The sequence below is a fragment of the Arachis ipaensis genome, chromosome B2 (assembly GCF_059453495.1).
Source record: "Arachis ipaensis isolate K30076 ecotype BB chromosome B2, ASM5945349v1, whole genome shotgun sequence".
In the NCBI taxonomy this organism is placed as follows: Eukaryota; Viridiplantae; Streptophyta; class Magnoliopsida; order Fabales; family Fabaceae; genus Arachis; species Arachis ipaensis.
In genome coordinates, this window is record NC_142437.1 from 42,786,328 (window position 1) to 42,798,728 (window position 12,401).

General features: G+C 36.4%; 1 non-coding gene across 1 annotated transcript; it reads left to right on the plus strand.

The window, feature by feature from the left end:
• Positions 1–9,128: 9,128 nt before the first annotated feature.
• On the plus strand, positions 9,129–9,236 carry LOC148573766 (small nucleolar RNA R71). The gene has a single exon (XR_015906866.1). It is a non-coding gene; the product is annotated as a small nucleolar RNA R71 (small nucleolar RNA).
• The last annotated feature ends 3,165 nt before the right edge of the window (positions 9,237–12,401 follow it).

The following is a 12,401-nucleotide window of genomic DNA, read 5'->3' on the forward strand; positions in this document are numbered from 1 at the left end:
GGGGAATTGCAATGGTGCTATGTTATTGGCTATTGTATATATTGTGAATAGCTTGATTTTTGGGTTTGTTTGTTAGTTTTTGCTAGTTTTAGGATTTAGTTTTCTTTATTTCTTGTTAGCTTTTGTTTTTATTTTCTCTTATCACCATGAATTCTCATCACTTTGGCTATGAGTTTGGTTCAAACTTTGTTGTAGAAGATGGAATTTACCATGATAACATGCATCAAGGATTTAGAGATCAAAGTTTGGCAAGAGTGATTGGGGACATGACTACTATCCTCACGGAGATGCGCGACAACCAAAGGGCATTTATTGCCACCCGAGCCGTCCAAGTGCCACCCCAATGTGACTACTCTTCGGATTCTTATGGGTATAATCCTAATCCTTATGCATACCAATCTAATGTGTGTGATGACCCTTATTGTGATTGTCAACCACAACCATCACATACATATGAACCCCCTCCTCAATATAGCCCTTCACCATACTCACAAGCCTCATACCACCATCCACCTCCATATGACCCCAACCCATACCCACCATACCAACCACCGTATAAACCACATCTAGAGCCACCACCTTTCCAATACCAATACTCTCATGGACCATAAACTCTACACATACCACCTCAAGGATTTCACCAATATGAACCACCTTCCAATTAAAATAATCTTCCCTCAAACAATGAACCCTTTCTTCCACCATCACCTCCCGATGAAGCCCCCATGCTAGAATTGGGAGATCTTGAATCTCATATCTTAAGGCGACACGAGGAGGATGAAAAGAAGTTTGAAGAGTTAAGAGCGAAAATGGCTATCATGGTAGAAGCTATTGGCAACATAGTCTCATCCCGCCTAAGCCTATGCGATCAAGGCACTCCTATTGTTGAATGTGAAGAAGCAACCAAGGAGTTTAGTGAGGGAGTGAACTTGAAGCTCCAAGGTGAAGAAGAGGAGTTAAAGCAAGAAATGCAACAAGAGGAGGAGGTAGAGATTATTGAACAAGAGAAAGTAGTGGTTGGAGCCTTAGGATATGTTGAGTACATAGATGAATCACAAATTGAAGAGCCTTCTTCTATTGGAGTTCGAAGTTGATGTTGAGGAGGAGAGTGCACACCCTCCAAGGCACAATGTGATTGGAGAAGTGGAAGAAGTGCTCCAAGCAACAAGCTCTCCTATTTATGATGATTTCGAATTAACATGTGATCCTTTTGAGCTTGATGAGTCCTTCCCCGCTATGCTTGGAATTGATGATGAGGTGGACTTCACTCAACTTCCTATTTATGACTTGAGTGATGGGGAAGAGATAGAAGAATTTGGTGAAGAAGAATGTGAACTTGAGGAGGCTTGGCAAGAGGAGGAACTTGAAAAATCTTGCCAAGTAGTGGAAACCCCTAGAAGAGGATGGATGGGAGTGGAGCGTGCCTTGTCAAGACCGTTGGAAACTCCTCCACCTAGGTTGACATCTAATCCTTCACCTGAGTGGGTAAAACTTCTAACTCTTACCTTTATTATGCCACTTGAATATGGTTTGCTTGAGACGGATGGCCAACTTAGAGCGCCTTTGTGGAATTAAGCGAAAGAGGAGGATGTTTAGTGGTTGGCGTTGTAAATCTAGACTCATTATGGTTGGAAGCTCAAAATTAAAGAGCATGGATTGGTGTAGTGCTAAATTGAATGGGTCTAGGAGGGTAGTTTGGTGCTTCCATGAGAATTCATCTCTCTTGCCACCCGGAGGAAATCATCATGATCAACTAAAGGAAGGGTATGAAAACAAGGTGTGGGATCCCAGATCGCACAAGGAGGATCAACTTTGGGAGCCTATGGTTTGTGAAGAACTCCATCAAAGCTTGGAGTTATTAACTTTGAATGATGAAGCACAATGGAAGTTCAAGCATTGGTGGATGTTCAAGGATGGATTCAAGCACAAGCCACCTTGATGACGAGCTCTCCATAAGTCCAACTTAAGGACAATAAACAAAAGTGCTAGGTGGGAGACACCCCACCATGGTAACATCTTTTCATTTTCCTCTTTTGTAAATATTGGTAAAATAGGTTTAATTCCTTGTTTTGATTGCTTAGTTGAGTTTATTTCGGAGTCTAGTAGGTTAAATAAGGTTTTATAATGTTTTGGTAGCTATTTGGAGGTTTCGAATGCTTGGATTAGTGCAAAAACATAGAAAAATTTTAAAAAACAGAGCACCATCCACGCACACACGTGCTTTACGCGTACGCGTGACCGAAGTATTTTCGGCCATCCGTGCGCACGCGTTATGCACGCGTACGCATGGATTGAATTTTTCCACTTCTTAGCCATTTTCCAGAGAATTGTGCCCGCACTGTGCGCGTTGTGTGCTAATGGCCCTCCTGGACTATGTTGGTATAGAATTTTTCAATAAAATCCCGTTGCAAGTATAGCTCTTCCCAACAACAATCCTCGAGTATCAAATTTAGAAGGGAGTTTGGTTGTCACAAGTTCAACCCCAATAAAAATCGAAGTATTCAAATCTCAGATCGTCTCACAAGGAATGGGCAAACATGTGCTTCAACATTAGTTAGAAATCCGGGGTTGTAAGTCATGAGCAAGAAATTAAACTAGGAATCTTAACAAGCAAGTAATCTTGAGATGCAAGAAACTAATTCAAACCACTAGAGAAAAATGTAAATAATTCCAAACTCATAAAATAGCATCCAATGTAATTCTATTCTAAACTAAACAAGTAACTATAACTAAGACAAAGCAATCAAGATTTTTGGGTTTTCAAATATGAATGATAAAAACGACTCTTGGCTAAGCATGGGAATTGGGGTCACCATCTTTGTCTAATAACCATATCTTGACAATTATGAGGAATCAAACTCATTAAGTTTACTTCTATACTTGAAGTATGTTAAATGGTTTGGTCAACATTAACCCATAAGGTCCAACCTAACTACTAATTAACTTAGTAGTAGGCTAGTGTCAATGGCTATCAAATTGACCACTAAGGGTTCCCAAATCATCAAATCCATTAGACCCAATGACTCAAGTTTACCCAATTCCCTTAGCCTAGGCCAAGAGTAAAAAGGACTACTCCATAATCAAGGGAAACATTTCATCAAACACATGGTAAGCATTAATAAAAGACCTATTCAAATTGCAATTAAATTGGAACTAACAAATACCCACTAACAATTACCAACATACAATCACTCAAACAACACAATTAATCATGGAAATCATCAATGCAACAAGAACAAATCAAGATCTACAAGATTCATGAAATGAGTATAAAATGACAAACAACAAGGAAACATAAAACTAACACAAGATCTAAGAAAAATTATACTAGAGAATTCAAATTAAACAATTAAAACTAGTAATTAACAAGATCCAATTCAAAATTCAACAAGGGAAGATCAAATTAAAGCTAGATCTAGAGAGGAACAAAGGTTTCTCTCTCTAGAAGAACAAAAGAACCAAAAACTAACTAAAATTACGTCTAAGTGTAAAATGATTGATCCCCCCTTTCCCCCTAGCATCCCTGGGTCGTTTTCATGCAGAAACAGCTTGAATTTGGGTCTGATGACCCTCAAAAATCGTCAGACACGATTTTCTTTAATGAGGTCACGTGCAGCCTTCTGTGCGTGCGCGCCATGCGTGCGTGCACGCCGATTGCTTTTGTGATCCACGCGTGCGCGCCATGTGTGCGTGTGCGTCGATGGGATTTCTCTGATCCGCGCGGATGCGTCCATCCTTGCGTGCCCCTTTCAGCTATCCTCATTCACGCGTGCGCGTGAAGTGCGCATGCGCGTCCATTCTGAAGTTCCCAAAATCCAAGTCTTCATGTTCCTTCCTCTTGTGCATGCTTTCTTTCTCTCTTCTACGCCATCCTTTCCCTATAAATTCTGAAATCACTGAACAAAAATGTCACGGCATCGAATGGCAATAAAAGAGGATTAAAATATAGCAATTCTAAAACGAAATAAGCATGATTCTCATCATGAAGCAATATTAGGAAGAGAACACAAAACCATGCAATTCTTGTGAATAAATGTGAGAAATATTGACAAAACCCTCCAAATTCTACACAATATAAACCACAAAATTGGGGTTTATCAAATCTTCCCACACTTAAACCAAGCATGTCCTCATGCTTAAAATAAAAAGACCAAAGATCATGGTAAGAAAGGATTTATGAAATGCAAATTTCCTAAATGAATGCATGCAACTAATGTAAAATCGTCTATCTACTTGGTCAAGGGTAAATCTATCCTTCAAGAACACATATGAGTATACGGGGTGAAAATGATATGTAGTTCATAAATCCTACCAATTTGAACATCAACATGAAGTGCATATAACTTGCTAGATGAACGCTTGTGAAAGCTGGGAACAAGGAGTTGAGCATCGAACCCTCACCGGAAGTGTATCCGCTCTATTCGCTCGAGTGTATAGGGTTCGTCATTCAATCCTCTCCTAATCATGCTTTCCAAGATTTGTCTTTCTTCTAACAATCAACAATTACTTAATGCATGCTTACAAGTATCATGAGGTCTTATTCATGGGTTGTAATGGGGCTAGGGTGAAGGTAAGGATGTATATGGTCAAGTGAGCTTAAAATTTGAGTCCTTGATTAACCTAAGATCCCACTAGACACATAGTACAACCTATACAACTATAGTATAATACCTAGCTACCCATGGGTTTCACTTTTCGCATACTCATGCATTCTTTTCAATTCACATCCCATATGCATTGTTATTATTACTTTGTCTTGGGGCATTTTTGTCCCCTTTCATTGCTTTCTCTTTTTCTATTTTTGTTTCTTCTATATATATTTTTCTATTTCCTTTTTTTTTCTTACATTCTCATATATACACATAAAAATTTTTTTCTTTTTGGTCCCCTTTCTCTTGGGGTTTCCTGTACAAAAGTTCCAATGCATATGGCTCAATCATTCAATACATGAGTATGTTCCCATTTCCCAGAATTTTCAATTACAATTACAAATTCACACCTTTATATCTTCCCAAGTTCCCAAGTACACCCTCCCATTTGAATGACACACACCCTAACTTTCCTAAGCTAATCAAGGATCCAAATCTAGGGATATTCATTATTTTTCTCTTGGGGTTGTTGATGTGCTCTTTTTAGAACAAAAAAGGGGTTTATCATGGGCTGAAAATTGGTTAGAAATGGTAGATAAAAGGGTTAAGGCCGTCTGGGAAAAGTGACTATTGAAATGATGGCCTCAATCATGTAAATGCATTCATACACAAAGCAATGGACATATAGAATCAGACAAAGCAAGGATTAAAATCATAGAGAGAGAACAATGCACACAAGAATAGGAATTAATGGTTAGAAGATATAACCACACAATAGGCTCAAAACTTACATGCTTGTGTTCTTAGCTCAATCACTATGTTCCAAAATACATTCTCGAAGCAAGTTTTCTGCAAAATTTTTTTTTCAAAATTGGTAGGGTACCCCAAAACACAGTTTCTTGGGGAAGAAGTCATTATTTTGACCAAGCAACTCTATAGAAATTAACTATCATGCAAGGAGTATTTACAAGCAAAACTAACTACACATGCAATGTACTAACTACTAAGCAAAAGATAAATCCATGGGTGTTGAAAGGAAAAGATTGTTACCCATGGAGATCGGTCGAACAACCTTCCCACACTTAGAATTTAGCACGGTCCTCCGTGCTACCAACAATGCGCAAAGGACGGTCGGGACCGGAATATTCACTATCACCTCCATCAGAGCTTCCATCACTTGGGTTCGAGGTGGATGTGAATATTTCGGGTTCCTCCATGCTAGGGGTAACACAACGCAGAAGCTTCTTGATATAAGTGTATCGGCATTGGTTGTGCCACTCATATCTATCAATCTTCCGGTGTAGATCTTCTATCCTTTGATGTGTGGATCTTTGCCATGGTGGTGACGATGAGGTGGAAGAAATAGTAGATGGAAGGGCTATGTCAAGGCTTGGGTTGTTCATGGGAAGATGTAAGTATTTTCTGCTTGGGACCTGACGTGGCGGAAATTGGCGAGTTAAGAAATTGTTATAAGAGATACGTTGCAAGTACAGTTCTTAACCAACCAAAAATCCACTTATCAATTTAGAAGGGTTATCACAAAATTAAAATTAAAATACTGGGAGTATGAATCCCAGGTCGTCTCCCAACGAGTTGCAGAAAGATGTGCTATTTTATTAATTAGATGTTTTCTAAAAATAGTTGAGTTGATAAACAGGAAATTAAATCAGAGAATTTATGTAAATTAAATAAAAACCTTGACCGGGAGTAGATTAGTTGGAAGCCTAATCCTTGATGGAGTTCTCTCAAGATAAAAGTGATAATTAAAGGTTGCTTGCTCAGTTATCCTTTACCAGGTAAAGGAAAGTTAAGCAAGTTGGAAGTCAATTTCTATTCACAAGTTCTAATCCTCTCCCTTGGGAAGGACAAGTGTTAGTGACTAGAGGGCGACCCAACGCAAAACCCAACTATAATTTTACTCTTGAGCATCCAGCTCAAGGTCCTCCTGTTAATCAACTCCCAATCAAGTTATGGAACTACTCGCTCATTATGATTGTAAAATCCACGAAATAAGAAAGGGAAATATTGAAAGACATGATAAATAATAATCAAAAGGATTAATTAAAAATAAAAATAGTTCTTGTATTAATAAATTCTAAAAATAATCCAAGAGTAACTCTGAGTAAATAAAGGACATGGAAGAGTAAGTGACAAGTAAGGAAACAAACTAGAATGACGAAGTCTTGACGGAAGTAATAACTCTTCTCAATATCCCAGTCCAAAAAGCAATAAAATCAAAATCCTAAGAACTATGAATGTGTAGAGAGAAAACCTAGAGGAGGAGTAAAATCAGATCTAAAACTAAAATTATACGGAATGAATGTTGTTCTCTGGTCTCTGCATGTTCCCTGGCTCTAATATGATTTTATGGGCCAAAAACTAGGTCAAAATAGGGTCCAAAATCGCCCCCAGCGAATTCTGCAGATCGCGCACGTCACGTGATCGCGTCATCCAGGTGTTCGCGTCATCCAGCGTTTTGCCTTGCCATGCGTGCGCATCGTCCACGCCTTCGCGTCACTTGTGCAGTTTCCAATCCACGCGGTCGTGTGAGCCATGCGTCCGCGTCACTGCAATTTCCTCTATGTCGCGCGGTCGCGTAAGCCATGCATCCGCATCACTTCTCGCTGGTCATCTCCTCAATTTCTTGTGTTCCTTCCATTTTTGCAAGCTTCCTTTCTAATCTCCAAGTCATTCATGCCCTATAAAGCCTGAAACACTTAACACATAGATCACGGCATCGAATGGAATAAAGGAGAATTAAAATACAAAATTAAAAGTCTCTAGGAAGCAAGTTTTCAACCATAAAGTATTTTTAGGACGGAATTATAAATGCATGCTAATCATATGAATAAGTGGGTAAAGATTTGATAAAACCGCACAATTAAGCATAATATAAACCATAAAATAGTGGTTTATCAACCTCCCCACACTTAGTCATTAGCATGTTCTCATGCTTAGTTGAAGGAGATAAAATAAATGAGTAGGAACATGTAAAACTCATGCAATGCAATGCAACCTATATATGTGAATGCAACTATATGATTCTTGTCCACTTGGTCAAAAGTAAATAAGCTCTTCAAGACAATCACAGATCGAATTCCACTAATTCAATTCTTATACAGTAAGAACAGATAAAAATACAAGAAGGTAGCTCATGAAAGCAGGAAACATAGAACTTAAGCATTGAACCCTCACTGATGATGTATGTATGCTCTAATCTCTTTAGTGTATAGGGTGATCACTCTATCCTTCTCTAATCATGCCTTCTAATTTTCTGTTCTTTACCTAACCAATCAACAACAATTAATATACCAATGCAAACATCATGAGGTCTTTTCAAGGTTGTAATGGAGCCAAGGTATGGGTAAGGATACATATATGGCTAAGTAAGCTTATAAATTGAATCTTTAATTAACCCAAGCTTTCACCTAACACATATATATATTCTTTATAGCTTAAATTTCACACTTAGCTACCCAAAATTTTCTTTTCACATTCCTTACTCATGTATCAACTTTTATTTTAATTTTATCATATATGCATTGATCTTTGAATTCTTAACTTAACATTGGGGTAACTTTGTCCCCTTATTTAATTATTTTTATTTTTTTATTTTTTATTTTTTTTTGGATTTTTTTTAACATAAATATAAACGTAGCTTATCAATACGCATAGATTTTTTAATTTTTATAGTTTTACATGAGTAGGCACCCAAATTCCCATTATATTATCATGATATATTCCCTTATTATCTTTTGTTCCCACAATTTTTCCATACTTAATTAATACATAATTCTATCCTAAGCTAACCAAAGATTCAATTGGGATATATAATTATTTTTCCGCTTAAGGCTAGTAATGTGGTAAAATAAAGAACAAAATAGGATTTAAAAGCTCAAAGTGGCTAACAAAGGTAACTTAAGGGGTGGGCTTAATTTGGATAAGTGAGCTAAACAAATAATGGTCTTAATCATATGCAAGCATATAGATATATTAAACATTGGACATATAGGATGATGGAAAAGGCTTGCTATTGCTAAACCTATTTCTTCCACCATTATTAAAGCCTTGTTGGGGCTTTTGTTGATCCTTCCATGAGAAATTTGGATGATTTCTCCATGAGGGATTATAGGTATTCCCATAGGGTTCCCCCATGTAATTCACCTCTGCTATTGCAGGGTTCTCAAGATCATAAGCTTCTTCTTCAGAAGATGCCTCTTGAGTACTATTGGATACAGCTTACAATCCATTCAGACTCTGAGAAATCATATTGACTTGCTGAGTCAATATTTTATTATGAGCCAATATGGCATTCAGAGTATCAATTTCAAGAACTCCCTTCCTCTGAGGCGTTCCATTACTCACAGGATTCCTTTTAGAAGTGTACATGAACTGGTTATTTGTAACCATGTCAATGAGTTCTTGAGCTTCTGCAGGGGTTTTCTTTAGGTGAATGGATCCACCTGCAGAATGGTCCAATGACATTTTTGATAATTCAGACAGGCCATCATAGAATATATCCAAGATGGTTCATTCTGAAAGCATGTCAGAAGGACACTTTTTGGTCAGTTGCTTGTATCTCTCCCAAGCTTCATAGAGGGATTCACCTTCTTTCTGTTTGAAGGTTTGAACATCCACTCTAAGCTTGCTAAGCTTTTGAGGAGGAAAGAACTTGGCTAAGAAAGCCGTGACCAGCTTATCCCAAGAGTTCAGGCTATCCTTAGGTTGAGAGTCCAACCATATTCTAGCTCTGTCTCTTACAGCAAACGGGAAAAGCACAAGCCTGTAGACCTCGGGATCAACTCCATTGGTCTTAACAGTATCACAGATCTGCAAGAATTCAGTTATGAACTGAAAAGGATCTTCTGATGGAAGTCCATAAAACTTGCAGTTCTGTTGCATCAGAGAAACTAATTGAGGTTTCAGCTCAAAGTTGTTTGCTCCAATGGCAGGGATTGAGATGCTTCTTCCATGTAAATTAGAATTTGGTGCAGTAAAGTCACCAAGCATCTTCCTTGCATTGTTATTATTTTCGGCCATGTCTCCTTATTTTTTGAAAATTTCTGTCAGATTTTCTCCAGAGAGTTGTGCTTTAGCTTCCCTTAGCTTCCTCTTCAGAGTCCTTTCAGGTTCAAGATCATCTTCAACAAAAATGTTCTTATCCTTGTTCCTGCTCATATGAAAAAGAAGAGAACAGAAAATATGGAATCCTCTATGTCACAGTATAGAGATTCCTTATGTAAGTATAAGAAGAGAATAATGGAGGAAGGAAAATATAAGAATCCAAGCACAAGGGAGAGGAATGAGTTCGAATTCTTGGGTGAAAGAGGGGTGTTAGTAGATGAATAAATAAACAGAAGGGAATAAGAGATGAGAGAATTTGAAAAATTAAATAAATTAAATAAAAAAATATTTTTGTTTTTTTTTTTTTAAATTAGTTAGAATTCGAAAATTTTTAAAAAGAAAAATGAAATTAAATTAAATTAAAATTTTAAAACAATTAGTTAATAAAAAAGGAATTTTGAAAAAAGAGGGAAGGGATTTTCGAAAATTAGAGAGAGAGAGTTAGTTAGGTAGTTTTGAAAAAGATATGAATCAAACAAAAAGATAAGATTAATTGAAAAAGATTTGAAAATCAATTTGAAAAGATAAGAAGTTAGAAAAGAAGTTAGAAAAGATTTTGAAATTGATTTGAAAAAGATGTGATTGAAACTTATTTTGAAAAAAATATTTAAAAAAAAGAAATTTAAAAAGATTTGATTTTGAGAATTAAAGTTGATTACTTGACTAACAAAAAACTAAAAAGATATGATTCTAGAGTTTAAAGATTGAACCTTTCTTACTAGGCAAGTAACAAACTAAAATTTTTTTGAATCAATCACATTAATTGTTAGCATTAATTTCGAAAATATGAAATAGAAATAAGAAAAAGATTTTGAAAATAAATTTTGAAATTTTCGAAAATATTAAGAAGGAAATTGAAAAAGATTTGATTTTTGAAAAAGATTTGAAAAAGGATAGGATTTTTAAATTGAAAATTTTATTTGACTCATAAGAAACAACTAAATTTTAAAAAATTTTGAAAAAGTCAAGTCAAATTTTCGAAAATTATGAGTGAAAAAGGAAAAGATATTTTTTATTTTTGAATTTTAATGATGAGAGAGAAAAACATCAAAAAGACTCAATGCATGAAAATTTTGGATCAAAATAAATGATGCATGCAAGAACACTATGAATGTCAAGATGAACACCAAGAACACTTTGAATGTCAAGATGAACACCAAGAATTTATTTTTGAAAATTTTTAAGAAAAGAAAAATATGCAAGACACCAAACTTAAAAGTTTTTCATGTATGGACACTAACAAATTGAAAATGCATATGAAAAACAAGAAAAGACACAACAAGAAATTTTAAAGATCAAACAAGAAGACTTACCAAGAACAACTTGAAGATCATGAAGAATGCAATGCATGGATTTTCGAAAAATGCAAGAAAGAGATAAACATGCAATTGACACCAAACTTAAAAACTGACACAAGACTTAAACAAGAAACATCAAATTATTTTTGATTTTATGATTTTATTAAAATTTTTGGTATTTTTCAAAAATTAATTGGAATTTGGAAAATAAGGATTTCAAAATTTTTAATAGAAATTCCAGGAATCTTGCAATGTTAGTCTAAAGCTCCAGTCCAGGAATTAGACATGGCTCACTAGCCAGCCAAGCATTCAGTGAAAGCTCCGGTCCAAAACACTAGACATGGCCAATGGCCAGCCAAGCTTCAGCATACATAGTTCAAGCATGTGAAGAAGAAGCCTCAGTCCAAAAGAATTTAGACATGACTTTACAGCCAGTTAGGATTCAACATTTCCCATGAAATTCTAGAATTCCTTCTTAAAAATTCTGAAGAACATAAATTAATTAAAATATTTTTTTTGAAAATTTTTTTTTGAAATTAAAAAGAATAAAAACAAAAACTTAAAATTAAAATAAAATTACCTAATCTGAGCAACAAGATGAACCGTCAGTTGTCCAAACTTGAACAATCCCCGGCAACGGCGCCAAAAACTTGGTGTTGTTGCCGGACCAAACTTGGCACTGTTGTGGACGGAAACAAATGCGAAATTGTTGTTCGTTCCCTTCCCCGGCAACGGCGCCAAAAACTTGGTACACGAAATTGTGATCCTTAACAACGGCGCCAAAAACTTGGTGCTCGGAACATAATTCACACACTTTGCCACAACTTCACACAACTAACCAGCAAGTGCACTAGGTTGTCCAAGTAATAAACCTTACGTGAGTAAAGGTCGATCCCACGGAGATTGTTGGCTTGAAGCAAGCTATGGTCACCTTGTAAATCTCAGTCAGGCGGATTCAAATGGTTATAGAGTTTTAATAATTAAAAGATAAATAAAATGTAAAATGGGATAGAGATACTTATGTAATTCATTGGTGAGAATTTCAGATAAGCGTACAGAGATGCTTTCGTTCCTCCTGAACCTCTGCTTTCCTGCTGTCTTCATCCAATCATTCCCACTCCTTTCAATGGAAAGCTTTGTGTAGGGCATCACCGTTGTCAATGGCTACTTCCCATCCTCTCAGTGAAAATGGTCCAAGATGCGCTGTCACCGTGATGACAAGTCATCTTAGCCTAGTTTCACTAGCCTTTTTCTTTTGTTTTCGATTGATTTATGCACTTTCTTGAGCCATAAGCAAGCCAATTGGGTAGATTTCCATGTTTCCTTTGATTCAATCAACCATGTATGAATTAATGAAATTTCATGAGATTTTATGCTATAATTGTCATAT